The sequence below is a fragment of the Eumetopias jubatus genome, unplaced genomic scaffold (assembly GCF_037043125.1).
Source record: "Eumetopias jubatus isolate StellerSeaLion01/CBP00866 unplaced genomic scaffold, mEumJub1_p1.0 scaffold_15, whole genome shotgun sequence".
NCBI classification, from domain to species: domain Eukaryota; kingdom Metazoa; phylum Chordata; class Mammalia; order Carnivora; family Otariidae; genus Eumetopias; species Eumetopias jubatus.
This window is the reverse complement of record NW_028274821.1, coordinates 86,610,175-86,635,991: the sequence shown is the minus strand read 5'-3', so window position 1 is coordinate 86,635,991 and position 25,817 is coordinate 86,610,175. Positions and strand designations below refer to the sequence as shown.

The 25,817-nt window shown below is 47.4% G+C and overlaps 1 protein-coding gene across 1 annotated transcript in view; it reads right to left on the bottom strand.

Annotated features, from left to right (window-relative positions):
* Window positions 1-18,817, bottom strand: part of RALGPS1 (Ral GEF with PH domain and SH3 binding motif 1) — a 247,969-nt gene extending 229,152 nt beyond the window's left edge. The window contains exon 1 of the mRNA XM_088018754.1: window positions 18,739-18,817. The gene's annotated coding sequence lies outside the window, so the exon portion shown is untranslated. The remainder of the gene's footprint in view (window positions 1-18,738) is intronic.
* Between the last annotated feature and the right edge of the window lie 7,000 nt (window positions 18,818-25,817).

Sequence of the window (25,817 nt, the reverse complement as noted above, 5' to 3'; positions counted from 1 at the left end):
CCTGTTTGAGATCTGATTCCTGCATGTCTCACCATGGACACAAATAGCCTAACTTATGGGCAGTGACTCTCAGGTAAGTGATATTTCACATGCTAAGAAACAACAGGACCAAGCAGAACAGATTATCCTTTCAAGGCCCAGAGAAACCCCCACCCATCCACCTTCAGTCCCTGAGGCCCAGCCAGGCCCCAACTCCTCATTAGGGACCAGACTCCCATAAAGGGAATCAGCCTGGCCCAGGCCCCTGAGAACTGTTTCTGCACCCCACGGGACGGCCCCTGATGACAGCAGCCATGTCTCCCAGGCCAGACTGACGGGACCAGAGTGGCCACCTGATTCTCCTAGGAACTCAGGACCCTGAGACACCAGTCTCTGCTGGTCAACCAACCTGAGGCACTGTGTCCTCACTTCTAGGGGGTGGCCAGATGCCGCCTGGTGCGGGAAGAGTCAGCCAGAGTATGAAGGGAGCAGATGAACGGAGAAGCTGAAGGCAGAGTCTGTGTCTAAAAAGGAGAGCAGTGGACCTGGCTCCCACCCCCAGGCTCTGTGGTAGATGCCTCTTTTTCAGTGGCAGGTAGTCAGAGTGGCTTCCAAAAGACCTTGACCAGGGCTACTTCCTAAACACCAAGTTCAGGCCAAGCCACCAGAAACCTGACCCCGAAAACACAGGGGGCTCATCTGAATGGGGAAAGATATGCATCGTTCATTCACTCATCAAACTCCTACTTCACGTGGGAATCATTCAAGCTAAGAGTTCCTAACCGTTTTTGTGCCTTGGACCCTTTTGGCAGCCTAGCGAAGCCTCTGGGTCCCTCCTCACAGAAATGTTTTTATGTGCATAAAATAAAATTACACAGGAAACCAATTACATGCATGGGATTACCCAGGAAAGCAATTATATTAAAATACAGTTATTAAATTATTTTTAAATACTTTTTAACAATAATGTATATTTCTCCATGTAAGGAATATATATATATATTTCTTTATTATTGCATTAAATAACAAGATCTGTTGGCGGGTTTAATAACTAACATAATTTGAAAGTAGTTATGAGCACAGATATTCTAAGAGGCCCATGATTGTTATGTGATATGAGAATACCTGTGATTTTTATTGGCGACAAAGTCCCAAGTACTATTATTATTACTGTGATTCACTGTCTATATTAGTAACCGAGAGAAGTGATAAATTTCAGTTAGAAGTTGGTGAAAATAAAGGTATCATATTTTTCCCATCAAAATTCAGTGATGCCTGGTGCAGAAGCCCTGTTCCAGGCACTGGGGATATGAGGCGAGCAGGCCCTGCTCCCGTAGAACTTACATTCCAGTACGGAAGTCAGAAAATACACACATGGATACAAAGGAGATAACTTCAGATACTGAGAAACATCTCAAAAAACTAAAATAGGGTGGAGGATGGTATTTGCCAGGTTGTCAAGGTAGGACGCTCTGAGGATGTGAAATTTGAACTGAAAGCTTAGGAAGGAGTCAGCCCATAAAAACCACCGTGTGTTCTTTGCAGAGGGCACAGCAAGTGCGAAGACCCTGAGATGCACATGAACTCAGCAGACTTGTGATGGAGGCAGATGGACCCGAGTGGGCAGAAGGCAGTGGACAGAGAGGCTGGGGCCAGAACAAGAAGGGCCTTGCATGCGTGGTGGGTGTGTGGGTTTCATCTGGAGTGCAGTGGGAACCCTCTGGTGTACTAGAGGGTTTTGAGTAGGGGAGTGACAGGATCTGATCTTCTGTTTTTGAGGTCACTTTGGCTGCTGGGCATAGAACTGGATGAAGAGAGACAAAGTCGGAGCCTCGGAGACAGCAGGGGTAAGAGAGGACAATGGCATGGACTGCTGGCCACAGGAATGGGGGATGGATCTGGGAGGGTTCTGGAGGGAAACAGACAAGACCTGGTGATGGACCGCATGTGAGGGGAGAGGAAACGAGGGGACCCAAGGATGACTTCTAAGCTTGGGGCTGTCACAAGTGGGTAAGAGCCACATGTGGCCCAGCTGTTTATTCATTCACTCATCACCCACCCAGTGAGCCCACCGGTGGGCCAGTTCTGGGCATCGAGTCAAAAATAACACAACCCTGCCCTCCAGGGTCCTACAGTGTAGTGGGGGGAACACCCAGTAAGTAGATACTCAAGGGACACGTGCTTTAACAGATCACAAGTTCACTCTGGGGGTCAAAGAAGACATCACTGAGAAGAGCCCTTGAGCCGGCACTCAGAGGACCAGTGGGAGTGTCTCAAGGAAAGGGCCGAGGAGGGCACACTGAGCGAGTGTGGAAGCCTGGGGTGGGGAAGGACTCCTGACACACCAGTGCGCCAGGAGCACAAGGGAGCAGGCTCCCCTCCTCACCAGACCCCAGCCCGTGTCCATCCCAACAAGCCAGGCAGGGATCCCCAGAGAGTTTGTTTTGACGGATGGCCCAACACTGTAGCCACAGTGTCCTGTCTCCTGGTCATTCCCTCATCTGTTTGGCAGACTTGGTGACACCTTCCAAGCCCTGCGCTGTGCAGAGGATTCAGACCAGTCCTTGGCCTCAAGGAGCTTACATACCATTATCTGCTCACCACTGTCATCACAACAATTTATTAGGCACTTTGTTCCAGGCTCTGGTTGGGGATTTCCGTGCATTAAAAAAAAATTTTTTTTTTTACAGATGAGGAAATGGAGGTGCAAAGAGATGAATGCACTGTAACTCGGGGATGCACTTTTACACGCCTGCACTGACTGCAGCCCCTGCTGGACAAGGGCAGTCTGGCAGGCAGGCAAGAGCCCCAGCTTTCTGAGCTTGCCATTTTAATCTGAATCACGCCAAAACCCCATCTTTCCATCCTCCGGCTCTCTCAACACACACACACACACACACACGCACGCACGCTGCTAATGCCTCCTTGGAAACCAAAACACTGCCTAAGAGCAAGCAATTCTCATGATGTAACTTCGCAAGAACGTGGCAATTGTATCAGGACCACAGAACAATCCCTCATCTCTTGTTTCTGTACGACAGACTCTGTTCTCGTGTGTGGGCTCCCGGAGAGGGGAGGAAAATCCCATATGCCATGCTGGTTTCCTTCCAAACTTTCATAATTCTCCTTCAGTGTCGCAGGTTCAGGAAACCAAGAAAATAACATGAGACAGTCTGGTGCGGGCCACTGTTGAGAAGGCAGAATAACCACTTTTTCCTAAGCGTATGGAGGTTGTTGCAAAGAAAATACACACATCCAGGAATATTCAATTACAAGAGAGTGATCTCTTCCAAATGTTTCAGACAAGCATGGAAGCGGATCCCGAGCCCCACTGCAGAGCTGCTCCCTCAGCGTGGAGTGGGCTGCTCTCCGCAGACGTGGTGGAAGCTGGCTCCACCTTCGCGTGTCTTGAACAGAAGCCGTGACAAGATGAACACGAAGGAAACAAAGAGGGCTGTGGGCAGAACAACCCCTCCACCGCACTTCAGGAGTGGTTAAGTGTCTGTATGTACACGCACGCATGCACACACAGCATGTAGATTTCCAATTACCAAAAGGCTTCCCCCAAGGGAACCATCACTCTGGTGCGACCCCTGGCCAGCAGCTTGCGTGGGCTGGCAGGGCTGCTGTCTCTACCTCCTCCTGACCCTCTCCAAACTGGCCAAACTTCTTTTCCTGGCAAGCATCAGCGTCTGGAGGCTTTCAAAGAGAGGCCTGGCCACGTAAGCACATGTCGGACTTGAATGCCATCACTCACTGCAGCGCTCACCGCCGCCCCCACGCTGCACCCCGTCCTTTCCAAGCCACCCACCAGATGTTCAACCTCCAACATCCCACCTTCTCACCGAGGGAGGGAGAATGGGCTGGGGAGGCGCCACCATGGCTGTGCCTCTGTGGAGGAGAGAGAGGAGCAGAGCGTGGGAAAGGGGGCTGGCTTTTTAGGGATGGAGGTCTGCAGAGCTCACAAAAAAAGGACAAAACCTCAGTTTGTGAAACTGAACGAACCCAGAGAAAAGGACGAGGAGGGCATCCTCTTGGGTAGAGAAGCACCGACATTTATGGAGCTAATGTAGGCGCCCTTAAACAGGCAGCAATCCACAAATTCAGGTGATGGGCGCGGACTGAGTGCGCCCCGCCCAGCAGCCCAGGCAGGGTATGCTGAAGCCAGGGAGGCAGAAGTGGACCAGGCCCATCCTCGTTCTCAGAAACCTTAGTCCGGCCCAGAGGCACCTAACCTTTTCAAGGAGGAGAACCTCCTGAATTTCTTACATTAAAGTAATACAGATGCATGCTGAAATTGTAAAAACTGAATAAAAAGGCATAAAACAAAAAAGGAAAATCTCCTCTCCCCACAACCCCTCGTCCCTGTCCCCAAGGTCAGACAGTTCACACGGTATAGGGCAGCATTTATGCACACATCCACACATATGGACATATGCACAGATACATATGTAAATATGTTTCAGAGACTATTCTTTTCAACTCCAAAAAAAATTTCAGTTCTCTTTTTGGTATCTGTTGACTAAGAAAAAACTCTTGGTAACAAAAACCCGTTATAAATCACCAACACACTTAAATTAATCTGTGGTCTAATAATCACAGCAATATCTATATCCACTTGGAACGTGTGAGGGGGTATTTACAGCACCCATTCGTCAGCCTGACAGAGCTCAGAGCACACGTGCATTTGGGGAGGCCGTACAGCAGCCTGGAGTTCAACACCCTCCACCCCCTGCCGGTTCACAGCTGCAGGTGAAGGCCTGGTAGAAGCTAAGAACAAGACAAATACAGAGCACTGTCTGGGGCAGGAGAACAGATAAATCAGGATCTGAATTCTCACCTATCACTTACTCTGTGCCCTAGGCAAGCCGCGTGACCTGACCACCTCCCTTGCCTGTTAAACAGGGAGAATCGTGATTCCCACCTCGCAGATGGTGGCAGGGGTCCCTGGGATGCCGGTAAATGACAGCTTCGCCTGTGCTAGCACCCCTCACCACCACGCTCACCCTCTAGGGTGGGGCAGGCACGGGCAAGGCTCTCTGAGCATAAGACCACAAGACATGGCATTGACGTGGAGGCACCACGAGAAACGTGAGTGAAGAATATGCACTTCTCATAAAACCAGGGAAGGTTCTCAAAAGAACACCAATCCTTTGGTTGGCTGGGTAGTTTTTTGAGACCTTCTAATGAAAAGGCCACTCAAGTTTCCCCATCCCTCATGCGTGCACATACAATTACTCTTGACACCAAAGGCTCCTCCTCCCTTCCAAAACAAGGCTGCAGAACACAGGTGGAGGGGAGAGGTCCCCATGTGCAGCCACCAGCTGGCTGGCAAGGCCTGATTTCTCCAGGGCAGGGGAGGCCGACTTGAGGGAAACAAGAGGCCTAGGGATCCCTGTGGGTGAGGGCGTGAAGGGAGCATTGGGAAATGGGGGTGAATGAGGGTGGCCTACCTGGAGCATGCCAGACCCCCTCAACAGCCCTGGGAGCACCCTGGAAAGCTGGAGAGTGACACTCCCCTTTCCACATATCAGGGGTCATGGTATCCGGGTTAGGGACCCGGTGCCCGCTCCCTCTCCCAGACTCTGCACAGCCCTCATCAGTCTTAATTAAGGTCCCAGGAGCACATGCTCTGGGGAAGGCAGGCAGCGTTGCCTGGAGCTGGACAGACGGTGTCCACCTGGGCAGCCATCAGCAGAGACAACCCTCCCTGTGGAACGCGCCCGGCCTCACCAGCACCCCAGGCCCAGCCGACCCAGCCTCTGCTTGAGGGCAGTGCCCTCCTCCCTACTCGCCCTGTCACGTCCCTGCCTCCTCATGGTTGATTCTTGACACAAACAGAGGGATCCTTCTCCCATCCAAGTACTAACCAGGCCCACCCCTGCTTAGCTTCCGAGATCAGACGAGATCAGGCGTGTTCAGGGTGGGATGGCCATAGACCAGAGGGATCCTTCGAAAACATCAACCAAAAACTCACAGGACATACACTAAGAAGGGTGAACTCTCCCGTACGTAGAGCATACCCAGCTGGAGAAAAACAGGCTACGTCCCAGATCTTTCTCCGGAAGGAAGCTAGAGAAATACCCTGAATGGTAAGAGAAGGCACTCCACGTCCCAGGCAGCGGCAAGAGGACAAAGAAGTCAGTCAGTGGCATCAGCGAGCGCAGCAACCTTCAGGACAGAGCTGAGGACGGCCTGCAGCTTGGACACAGGGAAAGCCGGCCTCACAAAGGAACAAGTGCCTGAGTCTCCCAGAGTCTCCTGGGGCAGAACAGGGAGGGGCGCGGGATGGAGACTGGGGTTTTCTGGGAACTTGAGATGACTCCTGAGCATGTTCTCAGGCTCAAAATAAGTAGTGGAGGGCAAAACAGTAAAAATGCAAGAGAAAGGGGAGACGCCTGACAGAGCACATCTCCGAGAGGATAGCAAGGTGGGACTGTGGTGGCGGCTTCCCCTGCCCCTAGAGGAGGGGGGAGGGTGGTGGCCGCTACTCAGACCTTCGCTACAGGAGGGCGGTCCTGGGGAGACGGGAGAGCCTGGTTGGCACAGGGGGCACCCGTGCCAGCACGCAGGGGCTCGGTAAAGTCTCTCAGGATGAGACACTCTTACCCTATAGGAATGTGAAGCAAAAGCACAAGAACCGGACCATAAATTTCCTCCACTGAAGACCTGCTGTGACCTTTGGGACAGGGAGCTGTCCCAGGCAGAGGACACTAATGAGGCCCCACAACTAGACACAAGGAGGGATCCTGAACTAAGACAGGAACAGAAAAAGAACACTGGGAGGGAAGCCGGCGGCATGTGAATAAAGTCGACAGGCCAGTTCATAGCATCGTACCTGTACCAATTTACCTAAGTTAATCTGATAACTGGATTAAGCCTGTGTAAGCTATTCACATATAAGCTGCATGAAGGGTACATGTAAATGCTGTGTACTACTGTGCAACTTTTCTCTAAGTCTAAACTTATTTCATAATAAAAAGTTAAATTTAAAAAGCAAATCTATACTCTTACTTCCCAACCCCCCCTTCCATCCCCCAACACACACACACAATCTCCACAAGCAGGCCTAACACGGGGCTCACCGTTTCCTGTGCCAACCATTACCTGAGAGGTGCAGCTCTGGGGGTGCTGAGGGTCAGGCATTTTACGCCTGTTAGCTGCGGGCCAAACATACGTTTTCTGTGGTAGACAGAGGATGGGGCTGGAAGACAGTTTACTCTGAGGAGCAGGGGGTCCGTCTCTCCTTCCTAGTCCCTGCCAAGGACAGAGGAATTACTGGTCTGACTGTACCAGTCCAGGTCACTGACAGCCGCATCTGTTTGGAGCATCCCTAAGTACCCAAACGGCACACACCAGTTCAAGGCCCCTCTTCCCCCCACTGCTGCCATGAGACCCGTGGGACTTGCACACGCACCCCTACATGTGCCTGCCTGGCCTGTTCCTGTATGCTGCTGGTGGCCACAGGAAGGTAAGGAGCCCAGGCACAGGTCAAGCTCCGGGGGCCCCAACTGGGCGGGGAGCTCCTCACTTGCCTCCGTCAGCTCCGAGCAGAAAGCCCTGTGCCAGATACCGGCTGACTCATAATGAAGGTAATTTAATTCTTTGCTGCTCTTCCTTGTCATCAGATTGAACTTTAGAAATATCAAGGTGAAGAACAGGTTGGCAGAACAGGACACCCACACTCTTGGGCCTTCCTGACAAATACCACTGAGTCCTGACTCATCGCGCACAGCCTGGCATTTCCCACCTTAATGGGAAGGAAGTTGTCTGAGAGCAAGGCGGGGTGGGCAAGCTGCTCCTGGAGAAGGACAGGGAAAACCACCTAGGCAGCAGCACGACAAAGCCCAGTAGGAATAAAGGGTGCTCCCCCCATGAGGTGGGAGCAGGCAGGTGAAGAAGGCCATCCTTGGATCCAGGCGGTCCTCAAGCGCCATTCCACATTCCACGGAGAACACTGCAGGGGACGGCATGGGGTGACGGTACCAAAGCACACAGAGGAAATGACATTTTCCGATCAAACCATATAAACAGATCTAAGTTCCAAGACAGTGAACTGGGTCCACACATCTGCCTTCCCCTCCCCAAATCATGTTGAGACAAAAAAACAAGAAAAATAAGAAATCTGTTGCAGTGTTGAAATACAGGGAAGAATGACATCACCAAACCAGAAATTCAGAATTCCTAGAAGATTTGAGGCAAATGGAACTGGACTGAGGAGAAGCTATGAGTGTTAGACATCTGGCCACAAAATCAACGGTCTCTTCTGTCCAAACAACACCCGGCTAGAAAATGCAGCGGCGGGCGCCTGGGTGGCTCAGTCGTTAAGGGTCTGCCTTCGGCTCAGAGTCCTGGGATCGAGCCCCACGTCGGGCTCCCTGCTCAGCGGGAAGCCTGCTTCTCCCTCTCCCACTCCCCCTGCTTGTGTTCCTGCTCTCGCTATCTCTCTCTCTGTGAAATAAATAAATAAAATCTTTTAAAAAAAAAAAAAGAAAGAAAGAAAATGCAGCGGCCTGAGAGCCTACTAACTAAACGTGGGCTAGAGATAAACTTGAAAAGAAATGTACAGAAATCATTTGAAGCAAATTGCGATATTTTCCTAACAAAAAAAGAAGACAAATCAAAGGAGAGACGTTTCACTACTCTGAATAAAGAGACAATATTGTAAAGACATCAATTCTCCCCAAATGATCTATAAATAAAATACAAGGTCACTCTAAATCCTAAGGGGATTCATTTTGGAATTCAAAAAACTGATTTAAATTTTCATCTGGAAGAATAATTTGTAAAAGCTAAAAAGTTTTGAAAAAAAGCAGTAGGATGAGAAGTGACCTGTCCTGCCAGGAAGCCACGGAGAGATGAACGGATTAGCAGGAACAGAACACAGTCCAGATCACAGGGTCAAGTACACGTGAGACTTAATATCTAGTCAAGACAGCATTGCAAATGGTGGGGAAGGACAGATCACATAAGAAATGGTGATGAAACAATCTACTATTCACTTGAGGGTGGGGGGATTCATTTAAAATCCTACCCAGTATCTTAAAACAAATGAGCAAATCCTAAGAAAAAGAGAGAGAGAGGCAAACTAAGAAAGAGACTCTTAACTAGAGAGAACACCCTGACAGTTACCAGAGGGGAGGTGGGTGAGGTGAACTAGGTGATGGGGACGAAGGAGGGCACCTGTGATGAGGAACGGGTTTTTGTATGTATTGAATCACTAAATTGTACACCTGAAACTAATACTGCACTGTATGTTAACTAACTGGAATTTAAATAAAAAATAAAAAATCTTATTCAGTATCATCTCTAAGAATGAAGTTTTGATAGAGATTTAACCAAACATAAAATCCCCATAAAAATACCAGAGGAAACACTAATCATTACTTTTTAAATAACTCTGGGCTGAAGAAGTCCTCTCTAGGGTGATACAAAAGCCAGAAAAACAAAGGAAACCACTGGCAGATTTAACTACATTAAAAATGAAAACTCTGTATGAGAAAAGACATCATGAAAAAGACGTAAGACAATGAAAACCCCAGGGGGGGTGGGGCGTGTTAGAAACGTCACAGGAGAGAGAATGAAGTCAGATACTTAGTAAGGAAAGAACTCCCCCAAGAGTCCGGCTCAACTCTCGGCAGGCGTGCTGCCCCAGCTTGTCACCTGCAAAGAGAGGCGCTATCAGCAGCACCTTTCTCGGGGGTGTGAGGACAACACGAGAGGCTGTTTGTGAAGCACTTTGCCCAGAGTCTGAGCAAAGCAAGGAAATCATCAGACAGGCAAGGCGAGAGCATGTTCCAGCAAGGTCACTGGCTGCACCACCACCCGCAAAGACAGGAGGAAAACACTGGAAAACCTTATCAGTGTGTTTCAGTACAGGCAGCTGGGGCACATCCATTCAGGGGGACCCTAAGCAGTGGTTTAAAACGATGAGATGGGATGCCTGGGTGGCTCAGTTGGTTGGGCAACTGCCTTTGGCTCAGGTCATGATCCCGGAGTCCTGGGATCGAGTCCCGCATCAGGCTCCCAGCTCGGCAGGGAGCCTGCTTCTCCCTCTGACCCTCTCCCCTCTCATGCTGTTTCTCTCTCTCTCTCTCTCTCAAATAAATAAGTAAAATCTTTAAAAAAAATAAAATAAAACAATGAGATGGATCAATATCTACGGACAGAGAAAGATGTCCACCAATTCAGGACACAGCCACCCTTATTAATTCATTCGGCAAGTATGTACTGAAAGTCTAGTATGTGTCAGGTACTGTTCCAGGGGCTGGGCACAGAGCAGCAAAGAAAAAGCTGCAAATCCCCCAGTACGTTCTAGAGGAGGCGGCAGACAATAAATAAAGCATGCAGTGAAATACGAGTGTCAGCTGGTGGTAAGAGAGGAAAAAAGCAAAGCAGGGCTAGGGGCGAGGCAGAGTGGGAAGAGGGGTTACGATTTTAAATGCGGAGGTCTAAGAAGTGCTGAGAAAGTGACATCTGGACATGTTTTCAAACACTTATGCATTAATGTGGACACACACTCCACTATTAATATCATTGCCTCTGAAAGCGTACAGCACTTTCAGGATGTGGTTCAGTCAGTTAAGCGTCTGCCTTCAGCTCAGGTCTGCCTTCCCAGGGTCCTGGGATCGAGCCCCGCACTGGGCTCCCTGCTCAGCGGGGAGTCTGCTTCTCCCTCTCCTGCTCCCCCTGCTTGTGCTTGCACATGCTCTCTCTCTCTCTCTTTCTGACAAATAAATATCTTTTTTTTTAAAGCGTACAGCACTTTCACTTTCTACTTTTTGTACAGGTCAGTATTGTTTGATTTCTTTTAAAATAAGTGATAAAATAATGCCGTGAGCAACACAGCATGTGGAGAGAAAACTGAAAGTGAACTTCCCCAGACAAGCACTTCGGGATGGCTCACAGCCAGGTATTCCACACTTAGGAGGGTGGAGTCGGGTGCCTGGTGCTTTGGCACCACCTGGTGGCCATTTCCAACCATGTCAAGGAGAAAAGGCAGGGTGCACAATCGTACAAACCACCACCTGCCCTGCGGACAGGGACTGGAAGGAAAATGCAGTTTGATTTGTTGGGATGACAGGGTCATGGCAGGATTTATTTAGCTTAGATTTTCTATCATAGTTTTATAATGTTTCATTCATTTATGTGTAACTGCAATGGAGCCATCCTATGGGACAGCCAAATGTATCGAGGGGCAGACGTGGAGAGAAGTAGGTTGGGTGGCACAGATCCATAAAACCAGGCCATCTGCACATGTGCCCCCCAAGAAGGTTGGAGAATTCACAGTGACAACTTCAGGTTACTCAGTCCGTGGAAGAGGAGGGGTCTTCCCCAGTGGGGAGTGCCTAAGAAACAAGGTCCCAAGGGTCTGGCTGGGATGAGCGGCTACATACCTGCCCTCAATAATTAATCACTAACTGAGCATGCGTGCAGACCACTAAACCAGTGCCTCTTCATCAAAGCCCAGAGGAGACTGAGGGATAAGCCCCAGGTGACGGAGAGGTGACACTGATCACACTCTGCCTGGGGCACTTGTCCTTTCTCCGTCCTTCTGGTCCTCAGGCTATGCAGGGCCCCTCCACTGTGTGCCCCCCACTTAGCCCGCCACAGCACCTGTCACCCTGACAGGGAATCATGGCTTTTCCTGGTCATCTGCCCGCTCAGCCACAAGCTCTGTAAGGGAGTCGCAGCTACCTCATTCGCCTCCAGAGATGGCACATGCAAGTCCAGTGTTCTGGGTCTGAATGCAGCTCTGCCACCTACCACCTGCGTGACAGTGGGCGAGTGCCTCTCCAAGTCTCAATTCTCCCTCTGTGCCCACCTCGTGCGGCTACTGTGAGGACTAGCAGCCCCAGGCGGCACTGAGGAGTGCTGGGGGTGCCAGATGCTCGTCTCAGGGCTCCACAGGTATAAAGTCTCTGAGCTGAGGCGTCTCTGTGGGTAAGTGTTGTTACAGAGCCCCGCACAGAAAGTTCTCAGTTATTTGAGCCTCAATTCCCAGCACGGTACCCAGCAGTCGGCTGTGTTCTCAACAAAAATGGATGAACTACTCCCCCAACCTACTGTGAAAAGGGGCAAGGTCAGAGCAAGACTGTGAAGCTTAAGCCACCCCAACAGCACCCCCAGCCACGTGGTTCTGCTGCCCCCCCAAAAAGGCTCAAGGACTGCACAAAAGGACTTCAGGGAGAGAAGGCCCTCCGGTGGGTACAAGCAGCACCCCTGCAGCACTGGGGAGGGTGCGGGAAGGAAAGAGAAGTGGTGCGGATACTTGGGGCTGATGCCAGGGGCGGGGGGGGGCGGACAGCAACACTCTGGCTTCAGGCTCAGGGTCAGCTCAGGCAGGACCCAGATGATGGAAGCGACCTCCCAGGAGCGGCCGCAGCTAAAAGCAGGTGAGACTTGCCTCAACAATCCCTCCAGCCAGGATCACTCCCAGGCTCCGTACGGACGCCTTCAACACACCCAACCAGCAACGGCCCCATCCGAACAGCACGTCCTACACTGCTGTCCTTGCTTTCTGCGTGCTTCCTTCTGATTCCTTGCATTCCAACCCACTCTCGAGTGGTCAGGGCTGTGGTCCCCACAGAGGAATGAAAGGGGGGGCTGAGGGGTACCAAACCCATTGAGAAATATAGGCCCTGCCTGTGGGGGGGCACGTTCTGTGCATGCAGTCTCCCTGCCAGCCCCTTGGAAGTGGCACCCAGCCACCGAAGGACAGATATGCAGACAAGAACAGGTGCCAGAATGTCTCTGGAGCTCACCAGTGGCCACACCTATCCTGCTGCCTCTCACAGCCGGGTGTAAACAGGGGCCGTGAAGGAATCCTCCTCCCTCCTCTTCTCCTGGCTCCTTCCCGCTCTTCTTTCCAGTCTCATTTTAGATGTTACTTCCTCCAAGAACCCTTCCGGGACCCCCTCTGTTATGTCTTTCTTCTATATGCTTTTAAAGCACCCAGACTTCTCCTCCATGGCCCTCGTCACGGTTGTCCTGAATCGTGTGTTTGTCTTCCTCCCTGGACCAACACTCTCCGAGACATCCAGTAAGAGAGGGTCGTGCAAGCTGCGTCAGGAGCCGGCCCATGGCTTCCATGGTTCACAAACCCTTTCCTGAGCAACCTTCGTGCTGTTGTCTACTTATGTTTAGGTTCCAGAACGAGATGCTCAAAAGTCAGAAGTTGTCAGATGTTACAATTGATGGCCTGAAGCTTCATCTTACAGAAAGAAAAACTCAAGTCTCCCTGCTTAAACAGTGACATTTATAAAGACAGTCTCAAAAGAAGTAACAGAAAGGAAGGTACAGTTACTTTTCTGGGTTGTTTCTTGATATTTAACTATTTTTAAATTATACTTTATTGGACTTCCTGTTTGAACTACTAAAAGCAACAGATCCCTGTTGCTGTAAGCCAAACCCAATAGGATGTACAAATAAAAGGCATCAACCCACCTTCCCCCTACCGCTCTCCCCATTCCAGCCACCAAAGGTAATCGCAGCAAGCAGCAAGGTGTATTCCTCCAAGCTTTTCCTCCAAGCAACATAAATACACGTAACCAAGTGGGACTCATACCAGAAACCAAGGTCATACCTCAAGTGCTGTGGGGCCCAGGCAGATCATGTCACTGCTGAAACTGCAGGAATAACAGATAACAGAATAAGGACACATGGGGCCAGTGGCTAACGACACTACCTAGAGCTTTCCATTTTGAACATTTGTAAAGCACTGAACTGGCCACACAAAGCAACCAAGAGGGAGATTAGACAGTGGGCAGCAGAGTTGATAAAAGTTCAGAGTTTGGAGCCCTAGTCACATCCCAGGCCCAGCATCTGTTGGCTGGGTGACCATAAGTTATTTAGCCTCTCTGTGCTTCAATTTCCTCCTATGAAAATAGGTGATCCAATAGTACCTACCTTGTGACTTCGTTGTGAGAAGAGAGTAAGTTCGCTGCGTAAAGCACTTAACACTGCCCAGCACACGGAATTATCTGCAACCATGGGCCACCGGTTTGCAACCCCTGCTGGAGACGTTATTGTGCAATTTATCTTTGAAACCTACCACAGGTTGTGGCCTTCTCCCAGGTCACAAGAGAGAAACCTGGCTCCTTTGTAATCACTGCCTAATCCGTCGCTGACAGGAGCTCCCATTCCTCCCACCCTCCTGCCACTACAAACTGCAGTGCAGGAAACAGCTTTGTACTGCTTTGTGCACTGGTGCTTTATTTCTGCAGGACAGACTCCTAGAAGTATACTGATGGGTTTCCAGATTACGGATTTCTTAATATTTATTAGATATTTTCAGATTATGTTCCCCCAAAGTTAGAACAATTCATACACCTACCAGCGATGTAAGAGAGGACCCACTTCCCCATTTACTGGCTATGGCTGGTTTTATCTTATCAATCTTTGTAACTTTTTGCCAATTAAAAAGGTAAAAAAGAGGGATGCCTGGGTGGCTCAGTCGGTTAAGTATCTGCCTCCGGCTCGGGTCATGGTCCCAGGGTCCTGGGATCGACTTCCGCGTCGGGCTCCTTGCTCGGCAGAGAGGCTGTTTCTCCCTCTGCCTGCCGCTCCCCCTGGTTGTGCTCTCTCTGACAAATAAATAAATAAAATCTTTTTTTAAAAAATAAAATAATAAAAAAGAAAAAGGTAAAAAAGAAAATTTGTTTTAATTCACATTCTGCTAGTGATAATCTTTTGAGGCAGAGAGCTCAACTTCTTTCTTTCTCCCTTTCTTCTTTAGCACGAGAACTCCTATTTTTAGCTAAGCACACCCTATGCTTCCTTGCAGCTCAGTGTGGCTAAGCTCTACTCAATGAGGTGTAAATGTTAGTGCTGTGTGAGACTTTTGAGAAGTGTCTGGAAGGGAAAGGGCATACCCTTTCTCCCATCTGTCTCCTTCTGGCTTGTGGAATGCAGATGTGATGACTGGAGCTCAAGCAGCCACCCTGAATCAGAAGGCACTCTGCTACAGATGAAAGAGCAGCAAGATATAAGGAACCTGGGTCTGGAATGACTTTGATTCCACCATACCAGTCCTAGACTGCCCACCTCTTTACTTTTTCATGGGATGAAAACATATACACCCTTATTGTTTAAACCACTGTTATGGAGGCGCTATCTACTACATGCAACCAAATCTCGTCCTAATACACCTTCTGATCCCTAAAAGTCAAAACTGAACACTTTTCCTTCCAGAACACAAGCAAACAACTATGCCTCTATGTTTCACTTGCTCTGTTTATTTAAGTGTCCTAAAAGTGGACCACTTATTTCCCCTTCTCAGCCCTTCTCCCAAAGCCTTAGGTTCAGCAAAGATGGTTTAGAATTTTTAATTTTCAGCCTATTATGTTTTCCCATACAGTTCTCTTGTAGCTTAAAAATTATTAAGAACTCAACACAATAAAAACCATCTCACAGCAGCACTAGCCCCTGAGATCAAAGCATATGCCCTGACAGGTACATTGCCTCCTGCACTCTTGCCCCATCTCATCATCTCTGCCCTGCTTTCACTGTGTTTCCACTGGAGAGCTTGACAGGGCATTTCCTCAGCTACACTGAATAGATACTGTATATTTTATGCCATCACGTGCCTGAAACGCCTTTCTTTTGCAATAACCCATGAGTGGCATCTGGGCTGGGTATACAGAGGACCGCAGCCCCTCTCCCGTGAACAGCCTGTAGACACCAGTCCACTGCCTTCCCGCCTGCAGGGTTACATATGGGAAGCCCAGTGAGAATCTACTTCTCTTTCCTTAGAAAACCTGCTCTTTCTTCTTACAAAATTTTAAGGTTTTTCTCTTTCCTCTTGGAGTTTAGGAATTTTATTAGAAGACAAGAGTAAGTGTTGGCTTTAGTGTGAACTGGATGAATCCACTGAATCTGAACAATCACGTCTTTCTATAGTTCACTGACATTTCCCGCTACTGTTTGTCTATTACTCCTCCATCTGTTCCTTTTTCTCCTCCTGGAACTTCTATTCTATTACCCCTATGCCGGGTCTCCTGGGTAAGGCCTCTAAGTGTTCCACATGTTAATTCATTATTTCCATTTCTTTTTATAATTGTTCTGGGTTATGAGACATTTCTTCTCTTTGGCCTTCCAAACCACTAATTTCAACTCTTCTATTGATCTTTGAATTCAAAAGCCACGTTCTTTAGTTCCAGACAGCCTCTGGTACACTTCCATCTCATCCCTTTGGGAGTTCCTTCCTTGTGAATTAAAGTTCTTAAGTGTCCTCTCCATTCTTCCTGCCTCAAAGAAGCTACTGCTCCAAGTGTGAAGTTTGGCTTTCCTCCTTTCTACAACCAAGTCCCTGAAAATGTGTTGTCATTTGCCTTTGCCTGTTTAAGGACACAGGTTCTTGTAGCCCCTGTTCATGGCAGACCGCCTGAGCTCCTGCAGCAGTAGCAAGCCTGAGGCCCTGGACAACCTGAGAGCCTTTGTTCAAGAGAGCTCAAGTGAAGTATGCTGGTGAACAGGGATCTTCCTGCTGAGAAGTAGGGAGGAAATCCTCTGCTCTTTGGTCCCCACCCAGGTGATGACAGGAGAGAGGAGTCCTCTCCCCCTGCAGAGGCTGGGTGCAAGCCTGCCCAGATCCCCCATAACCGTAAGCGGGCAGCCACAGCCCCTCTCCTGAAATCCAGGTGTTTTTTTTTTTTAGTCTTTTTTTCTTTTAATTTTTTTAAGTTCATTTTTTTTTTTTATTTATTTTTAAGTAATCTCTACACCCAGTATGAGGCTCAAACTCACAACTCTGAGATCAAGAGTCGGGTGCTCTTCCGACTGAGCCAGCCAGGCACCTCATCCTGGAATCCAGTTCTAATCAGAAAAAGCACAGACAGGGAAAGGAGCTCCACTTCTAGAACAAGACTGACCTAGAATCCCATCTCAGCTCTGTCACTAACTTGCTGTGTGACTTCAGGGAAATCACTTCTCTGAGTGTGTTTTGTCATGTGCTCCCACCTCTAAACCAGCAGTTGTCTCCAGCATCCTCCTTACGGGAACCAATCCCACCAGTAGGTAAGCTTCGCTTCTACTAAGCACTATATAAATTACTTGTGTTGTAACTTATCATGCAACATCAAGGAAGACTGAATCCCTGGTAGGAAAGCATCAGAAACTTCACCTTCTGCCTCTTTTGTAATAATCGGTTGACAGAAGGGTAAGGCTACTAGAAGAATCTGAAAAATAGTGTAATATTTCAGCTTTTAACTTTTTTGTGACTGCTCCTACCTGAACAGAATCTCTTAGGATTCTTTTAGGCAAACACTCTCTGCCACTCCCCCTTTTATTATTTTATGTTGTCTCAAGACCTGAGGACCATGGCCACAAAGCGGATGGATACTGAGAGCCATAAAAGAGTCCAAGCGGGTTTCAGTCTAGTAACATTTATTGAGCATATACGGTGTGTAAGGTACTGAGCAAGGAACTGCATGAGATACAACAATGAGCAAGACACAACCCCTGCCTTAAAAGAGCTTAAAAGTCTAGTCAAGGAGGTCAGACGGGAGGTACAGGGTATATCACAAAAGCACGATGCAATGCAGAATGTAGCCAGGGCCATGAGGATATTAAAACATGTGTCACGAGGGTTTAAAAGGAAGGAGAGCAGGGCGCCTGGGTGGCTCAGTCGGTTAAGCATCTGCCTTCAGCTCAGATCATGATCTCAGCATCCTGGGATCGAGCCCTGCATCGGGCTCCATGCTCCGTGGGGAGTCTGCTTCTCCCTCTCCTTCTGCCCTTCCCCCTGCTCATGTGTACACTTGCTCTCTTTCTCTCTCTCAAATAAATAAAGTCTTTAAAAATAAATAAATAAAATAGGGGCACCTGGGTGGCTCAGCTGGTTGAGCATCTGCCTTCGGCTCAGGTCATGATCTCGGGGTCCTGGGATCAAGCCCCGCATGGGGCTCCCTGCTCAGCAGGGAGTCTGCTTCTCCCTCCCTCTGCCTCTTCCCTGGCTTGTGCATTATCTCTCTCACAAACAAATAAATAACATCTTTTAATAAGATAAAATAAAAAATAAAATAAATGAAAACTGAAATGAAATAAAATGACATGGAGGAGAGCAGCAACAGAAAAACCTTCTCGCAAGAGGTGCCAGGTAGGATGGGCAGACTCTCAGGGAGCAAGAACCGGGCAGGTGGGGGAAGAGGGCGGCAGGGGGCTGACCTGCAGGTGAGGTCTCTTGCACACAATGACCACGTCTTACTGGCCTCCACCCCTCCTCCCGCGGCGAAGCTCCTCACACAAGAGCTGGCCTTTCTGATGAAGGGAGGGGCTGGGGCAAGGACAGCTGGAAGTGGTGGGTAGCTGCACTGCAAAGAAAGGACAGGGGTGTCTTGGCAGGGGAGGGGGACCTGACCGAGGCTGAGAAAGGAGGTCACCCCAGCTACTGGGGAGTCAGACACAGAACGTGTGTCTTCTGACCACCAGAAGCAAAGGGGCGACAGCGCGGCGGGGCAGCAGCGAGAGGTTCTGCACAAGCAGGAGGCGGAGGAAGGGAAGGAAAGCCCGACAGGAGAACCAACAAAGAAAACCTCAGAGTTTAATCTGGCAAAGGAACCCCTAAAGCACCCTCTGCACACTTGGCTGAGGATGCCTGATGCCCCAGAAGCCGCCCTGCAGCTCCTCAGCCCCGCAGATGCCGTCTCTGGCTGCGCGGCCACCCAGATCACCGGCGCCGGCGTGCCCCTTCCCACGCCTGTCCATCATGGCCCTGTGCTCAAGAAAGCACATTCCACTAAGGTCCACAAACCAACTTACCAGGGGTACATGATGGGCTTCATAATCCCAGGCCAACGGGATATACCATCCCAGCACGTCTCTTTCCAAACAGTAGCCGCTGTAAAAGTAGGAGGAATAACTCCATTGACATCGATGTTCCAATATGGTAAGACTTGTTTTTCAAGGCTCAGCAAGGTCAGACCAACTTCAGCACTCTCAGATCTGATTTCCACCTGTTCTTTGAAATGTCCAATACTTTTCCCATAGATCAATATTTGATATCACCATTAGCCTACCAGGTAGCAAAGCCTGTCCTAAATGTATCAAAATCAACTTAAACTTCTTTGGTCACTATTCTCCTTTCCCACCATGCTTTGGATACATGCTATGGTATGGGTTTGCCTGGGGAATCAAATCCCAAAGAACACATTGGCTCCGTGGGCAAATGCATTCTGGCAGGCCCAAAGTACCAGTCACGGCCTCAGGCACTACCCCAGCAGGGAAGGAGCTCAGGAGTGCCCAGAAACAAACACCCCTGCCCTCAGAGCACACGGCTGTTGAAACAAGTGTGTGTGACAAGGGAGGGAGTGCCTGGCATGCCCCCACGGTGACCCGCTGACACAGACAAGCATCCTGCACAGGGTGCCTGAAAAGGCCCCCCATCACTGGTTTCTATCCTCCAAAGCACCCTCTTTCTCCACACCTCCACACCTCACCCCACACCCAGGTGGGCGGCTGCACCACCTCCTTCACTAAGGAAAGTTGACTTCAGCTCTCCTAGGCCCCTCCTTTAACTTAAATGTCTCTGCATCTTCTCCTGGTCCTCTGCTCCCACCTCTGAGAGAGGCAGCTGGCTGCCTGAGACCCAGGGCCAACCACTGGCCTGGGCTCGGGGCTCAGCAACCCCCTTCCTGGCAACCCCAGTCTCTTCCGCTCTCTTGGTCCTACCCTCCACCTGAGAACACCTGCCATTCTCCCCAGTCTTCCAAAGAGCTCTGACCCTTGAACTCCAGGCTGCTTCCCATCAGACACCCTGACCTCAGTACCACACCATCTCACTACCATCCACATGGTAACACTCTACCTAACCAGTGGTGCTGCTCCCTCCCAGGCCACCAAGACCTCCCAATTTGCTGAGGCTAGTGGCCTCAGGCTCTCCCACCTCCTGGTAGCTTTTAACATGGTTCATTAGTCCCTCTTTCTGGAAACTCAGCTCTCAGTCCCTAATAATGACTTTGGTGCTCTGTCTCCTCCCATCCCCTTGGTCTCTCTGGCCTCCTCCACTGGCTCCTTTCTTCTGCTGGCCCTTGCTTTTGTCCTCTCACCTTTCAGAGCTTCCCTGCAGCCCCTGCCCATGCAGGCCTGGCCCCTGCTTCCCTCTCCAGCTTCACCACCACCTCCTCTGTCGCACACTTTATGCTCCAGAAACAAGGAAACCAACCCAAACACAGAACACCCACTGAACTGCTTGAGGCTCACCCACTCGTCCACCTGTTCCCCACCTGCTCTCCACAGCCAGGCTCTGCTCAGGCTGTCCCTTTGTTCTGACCCTGAGCTGCAGCTCACCAAACCTCCTGATTCTTCACTACCAACAGGTGAGAAATACTAAGCCAACATCTCTAAAATACATACGTTTATTTGTAAATTAAATATACATTCTAATGTACCAACGTGTTACCTATATTATAAAACAAATGATCACAGCAGTAAGCAGTCAAGATGAAATAAGTTAAAATAATTATTTTATATTATTCATCAACAATACAAAAAATTTTCATTCTCATTATTAAGTTTCAATAGGAGCATGTGACTCATATATGAGCTTCCTTTTTTCAGGGTTCTTTTTAAAGATTTTATTTGTTTATTTGAGAGAGAAAGGGGGGAGAGAGAGAGCATGAGCTGGGAGAGGGAGAAGCAGGCTCCCCAATGAGCAGGGAGCCCTACACAGGGCTTGATCCTGTGTAGGACCCTGAGATCATGACTGAGCCGAAGGCAAATGTTTAACCACCTGGGCCACCCAGGCACCCCTTTTTCAGCGTTTTAAATACACTTTTTACAGGGGCACCTGGCAGGCTCAGTCGGTAGCACATGCGACTTGATCTCAGGGTTGTGGGTTCAAGCTCCACCCTGGGCATGGAGCCTACTTCAATACACTTTTTACAGATGTGCAATATACGTACAGAAAAGTGCACACAATATAAGTACACAGGTCAAAGAATTCTCAGAGTGAATACATCCATGTAACCAGCAGCCAGATGGAGAGAGAGAACATCACCAGCACCCCCCCAAAACCCACTGCACCCCCTTCTATCACTACCTGCCCCCAAGGGTAGCCACTATTCTGATTTCTAACAGCATAGATTAGTTCCGTTTAAACCTTATATGGATGGGATCACATAGTTTATAATCTTTGTGTCTGAATGAACACTGTATCTGTGAAATTCATCCTGATTTTTCATTGAATTGTTATTCATTAACTCTTACTGACTACAGTCGTCCACTGTGGGAGTTTACCACATGTATTTGTCCATTCTACTGCTGACGGACACTGGAATTTTCCAGTCTGGGCAATGACAGATGGTGTTGCTCTAAACGTTCTTGAGCATGACATCCGGTCCACATTTGTATGCCTTTCTGTAGGGCTGATACCTTGGAGTGGAATTGCTAGGTCATAAGTAAGTGTATGGTCAGCTTCAGTAGATGACAGTTTTCCAAAGTGGCTAACGCAGTTTACACCCCCACCAGCAGGGCAGGGAGTTCCAGCTGCTCCACATCCTCCCCAGCCCAGGATACAGTTTTGTTTTCGTTTTTCATTTTAACCATCCTGGCGGATAAGATATCACAAAGGAAGTATTACAGTTCCTTGTAAAGATGAGGAAAGTGAAATTAAGTGCCTCTCTCAAGCTCACAAACCTAAGGGGAGTCAGAGCAGGACCCCAGGTCTTTGGACTTCAAAACGTGTACTGTTTCCATTTGCAGAGAAATAGTGTTTCCAACATAAACACCGTAACAAGAGGCTACAGCAGGAATAAAAGAACATGCTTGTGGACTATGCCCATGGACTCTGCCCATCTTAACACTCAACTCATGACAGGAAAAGCAGCATAAAATGGTCTATCAATCCAACTTTGAGACAGACACATAGAAAAAGTCCGGACATATATACCCCAAGTATGAATAATAAGATGATGGCTGATAAAAAAGAATAAAATCTTGCCATTTGCAACAACCTGGATGGACACAGAGGGTATTATTATGCTAAGTGAATAAGTCAAACAGAGAAAGATAAACACCATATGCTCTCACTTATATGCAGAATCTTAAAAAACAAAACAAAACAAACAAACAAACAAAAAAACCCAGACTCTTAAATACAAAGAACAAACTGGTGGTTGCCAGACCAGAGGTGTGGATGGGGGCATGGGTGAAAGAGGTGAAGGGGATTACAAGGTTCAAACTTTCACTTATAAAATAAGTCAACACCAAAATAAAAAGCATTTGTACAGCAAAGGAATCCATCAACAAATCAAAAAGGCAACCTAGTGAATGGGAGAAGATAGTTGCAAATGACATATACAATAAGGGTTAATATATTTATTAATATCTAATAAAGAATTTATATACCTCAACACCAAAAACACCCCAAATAACTAGATTTTAAATGGGCAAGGGATCTGAGTAAGTATCTTTCTAAAGAAAATATACAAATGGCCAACAGACACATGAAAAGATGCCCAACATCACTCATCATCAGGGAAATACAAATCAAAACCATAATGAGATATCACCTCACACCTGCAGAATGGCTAGTATCAAAAAGACAGGAAATAACAAGTGTTGGCAAGGATGTGGAGAAAAGCGAACCCTCGTGCACTGCTAATAGGAATGTAAATTGATGCAGCCACTGGGGAAAACACTTATGGAGGTTTCTCAAACAATTAAAAATAGAAATACCATATGATCCAGTAATTCTACTACTGGGTATTTACCCAAAGAAAACAAAAACACTAGCTGAAAAAGATACATACACTCGTACGTTTGTTGCAGCATTATTTACAACAGCCAAGACATGGAAGCAGCCCAAGCATCACTGATAGATGAATGGATAAAGAAAATATAGCATACATATATACACAATGGATTATTATACATCCATAAAAAAGAACGGGATCTTGCCATCTGTGACAACATGGATGGACCCAGAGGATATCATGTAAGTGAAATTAGAGAAAAACAAACACAACATGATTTTGCTTACACAGGGAACCTAAAAAACGAAACAAAACAAAAAAATCAGGCTCTTAAATACAGAAAACTGATGGTTGCCAGAGGGCAAGTGGGTGGGTGACAAGCAAAACAGATAAGGGGGATGAAGAGGTACAAAGTGCTCTACGAGCACTAAATAAGTCACGGAGATAAAAAGTACAGCATAGGGAATACACTCAACAATATTGTAATAATACTGTATTGTGACGGATGGTAATTACATTTATCATGATGAGCACTGAGTAATGAAAACAACTGTCAAATCACTAATCACTATTTTATACACTGAAAACTAATACAACATTGTATATGTCAACTATATGTCAACAATAAAAGAAAGAAAAAAAGAGATAATGGCTGCTTTTTAATTTTTTTTTGGCCTATCTTTATTTTCTTACTTTTCTACAATTAACATTTAATAATAAAGAAAAGAGGAGGAGTCGTCCAAGACGGCGGAGTACATGATACTCCATGCGGAAAACCTAAGACTCCACCCCAAAACTGCTAGAACTCATACAGGAATTCGGCAATGTGGCAGGATATAAAATCAACGCACAGAAATCAGTTGCATTTCTGTACACTAACAATGAGACAGAAGAAAGAGAAATTAAGGAGTTGATCCCATTTACAATTGCACCCAGAACCATAAGATACCTAGGAATAAACCTAACCAAAGAGGGAAAGAATTTGTACTCAGAAAACTATAGAACACTCATGGAAGAAATTGAGGAAGACTCAAAGAAATGGAAAAACGGGGGAGGCTGGGTGGCTCAGTCAGTTAAGCGGCTGCCTTCGGCTCGGGTCATGGTCCTAGGGGATCAAGCCCCGCATCCGGCTCCCTGCTCAGTGGGGAGTCTGCTTCTCCCTCTCCCTCTGTCCCTCTTCCCACTCATTCTTTCTCTCACTCTCTCTCTCAAATAAAATCTTAAAAAGAAAAAAAGAAATGGAAAAATGTTCCATGCTCATGGATTGAAAGAACAAATATTGTTAAAATGTTTATGCTACCTAGAACAATCTATACATTCAATTCAATCCCTATCAAAATACCATCAACTTTATTCACAGAACTGGAACAAATAATCCTAAAATTTGCATGGGACCAGAAAAGACCCTGAATAGCCTAAGGGATATTGAAAAAGAAAACCAAAGCTGGTGGCATCACAATTCCGGACTTCAAGCTCTATTACGAAGCTGTAATCATCAAGACAGCATGGTACTGGCACAAAAACAGACACACAGATCAATGGAACAGAATAGAGAACCCAGAAATGGACCCTCTACTTTCTGGTCAACTCATCTTCGACAAAGCAGGAAAGAATATCCCATGGAAAAAGGACAGTCTCTTCAACAAATGGTGTTGGGAAAACTGGACAGCCACATGCAGAAGAATGAAACTGGACCATTTCCTTACATCACACACAAAAATAGACTCAAAATGGATGAAAGACCTAAATGTGAGACAGGAATCCATTAAAATCCTAGAGAAGAACACAGGCAGCAACCTCTGTGACCTCGGCCGCAGTAACTTCTTGCTAGACACATCTCCAAAGGCAAGGGAAACAAAAGCAAAAATGAACTATTGGGACTTCATCAAGATAAAAAGCTTTTGCACAGCAAAGGAAACAGTTGACAAAACCAAAAGATAACTGACAGAACGGGAGAAGTATTTGCCAATGACATATCGGATAAAGGGCTAGTATCCAAAATCTATAAAGAACTTATCAAACTCAACACCCAAAGAACAAATAATCCAATCAAGAAATGGGCAGGAGACACGAACAGATATTTCTCCAAAGAAGATACACAAATGGCCAACAGACACATAAAAAAAAAAAAAAAAAATGCTCAACATCACTCAGCATCAGGGAAATACAAATCAAAACCACAATGAGATACCACCTCACACCAGTCAGAATGGCTAAAATTAACCACTCAAGAAATGACAGATGTTGGTGAGGATGCAGAGAAAAGGGGAACCCTCTTACACTGTTGGTGGGAATGCAAGCTGGTGCAGCCACTTTGGAAAACAGCATGGAGGTTCCTCAAAAAGTTGAAAATAGAGCTACCCTAGGACCCAGCAATTGCACTACTAGGTATTTATCCCAAAGATACAAATGTAGTGATCCATGTGTCTACACACACACACACACACACACACACACACACACACACACACACACTGGAATATTACTCAGCCATCAAAAAATGAAATCTTGCCATTTGCAACAATGTGGACAAAACTAGAGGGTTTTATGCAAAATAAGTCAATCAGAGAAAGACAATTATCATATGATCTCACTGATATGTGGAATTTAAGAAACAAAACAGAGGATCATAGGGGAAGAGAGGAAAAAATAAAACAAGATGAAACCAGAGAGGGAGACAAACCATAAGAGACTCTTAATCATAGGAAAGAAACTGAGGGTTGCTGGAGGGGAGGGAGGTCGGGGGATGGGGCAAATGGGTGATGGGCATTAAGGAGGGCATGTGATGCAATGAGCACTGGGTATTATCTAAGACTGATGAATCACTGACCTCTACCTCCGAAACCAACAATACATTATATGTTAATTAACTGAATTTAAATTTTAAAATGGGGAAAAATAATAAAATAATAATTAAAAAATGAGGAAAAGAACTTTTTTTCATTGAGTCCTAATTACATACCATAAAATGGACCCCTTTAAACTATAGAACTCAGCAGGTTTTAGCGTATTCACTAAGTTCTATGGTCATCCCCCATATCCTAATTCCAGAACATTTTCATCAGCCCCAAAAGAAACCCTGTACTGATTAGCACTCAATTCTATTCCATCATCTCCCTGGCAGCCACTAATCTACTGTCTCTATGG